Source organism: Malurus melanocephalus, unplaced genomic scaffold (assembly GCF_030028575.1).
Source record: "Malurus melanocephalus ecotype Western Australia unplaced genomic scaffold, MMel_1.1 scaffold_3154, whole genome shotgun sequence".
In the NCBI taxonomy this organism is placed as follows: Eukaryota; Metazoa; Chordata; class Aves; order Passeriformes; family Maluridae; genus Malurus; species Malurus melanocephalus.
In genome coordinates this window covers 1-1,260 of record NW_026626386.1, presented here as the reverse complement: position 1 = coordinate 1,260, position 1,260 = coordinate 1, and positions in this window count along the sequence as shown.

Here is a 1,260-nt window from a genome sequence, read left to right as displayed (position 1 = left end):
GCAGCGCCGGTCGGTGCCGGGCAGCGGCGGCGGGGGCTGAATCCCGGCAGGAAGGAGAGGAACAAGAAAGGTCCGGGGCCGCCTGCAGTGTCCGATCCCCGGGAGCGGCGGGGAGGCCTCGGGGAGCGGCGGCGGGCGGGGCCCTTTGGAGCCGCCCCGAGGGGTTTGTGCCACCCCGGGTCCCTGAAGGAGCCGCTCCGCGGGACCGGCGAGGTGCGAAAGAGAGAAAAGACAAAAAATAGAGTAAACTGTAATGAAATGGAGCAGCCCCAAGGCAGATCTCCACCCCGCCCCCCTCACCCCTCCCCGTGTCACTGAAGCAGCCGCCGTGAAGCATAGGCGAGGTGTGAGTGCAATGAAAGGTAAGGAATAAAATAAAATAAATAATAAAATAAAAGCTGCACGGATGGCTCTCGGCCGCCCCGTGGTAATGAAGGAGCCGCAGAATCCGGGGAGCCCAGAAATTCCCGGAAATCGCTCCCGGGCACTGAAAATCCTTTTCAGGAAGGATTTATGCCGTGACACTCGAAGCTCAGCGGCTTCGGGCAGGGATTGCAGCAGCGGGGGAAGCGCTGGGGGGAAATGTGGGGCAGAGCGGAGGGTTTGGGGTCTCCTGGAGCGGATCGGAGCGATCAGACATCGCCATCCAGCACTGGCTGCGGATCCTGTCGCTTTCTATGGACCAGGTCCGGAGGGGAGGAGGATCAGCATTTACAGCTCTTGGACTTCAGGCAGGGACAGTCCCCACTGGACTCGCCCGGGGCACTCAGACCCTTCGAACCCGTCACTGACCCCATGAGGGTCCATGTCCTCCCATTTCCCTCAGAAGGTCGCTCTGACTTTTCTTCTGGAGAGAAACCTCACAACAGGCTCGTGTCAGAGTAGGAAACCCCACAACAGCTCTGAACCACACTGATCACAACAGCCGAGGAATCCCAGCTGTGACGGCAATTTCCTGTCACAGCCCGGCTCCCCCATCCCCCCCAGGCTCTCTCCTGGCCCCAGGTCAGAGTTTGGTGGCTTCTCGCTGGCAGATCAACTGAAATTCCGATTCGCAGTTCTCAGAGATGATTTGCTTGCCCCTGATTGCCCCACATTTTCCAGGCTGCTCCCCGGGGTTCATCTGGAATCTGCAGGTGCAGGAGGGAGCCTGGGTCATCCCCGGAGGTCCCTCAGGGGACAATGGGGTGCCCCGTTTGGCCCCCAGCGCTCCCCTGGTGCTCACCGGTCCCGGTCCAGGCGGGAGCCGTTCACCCATGT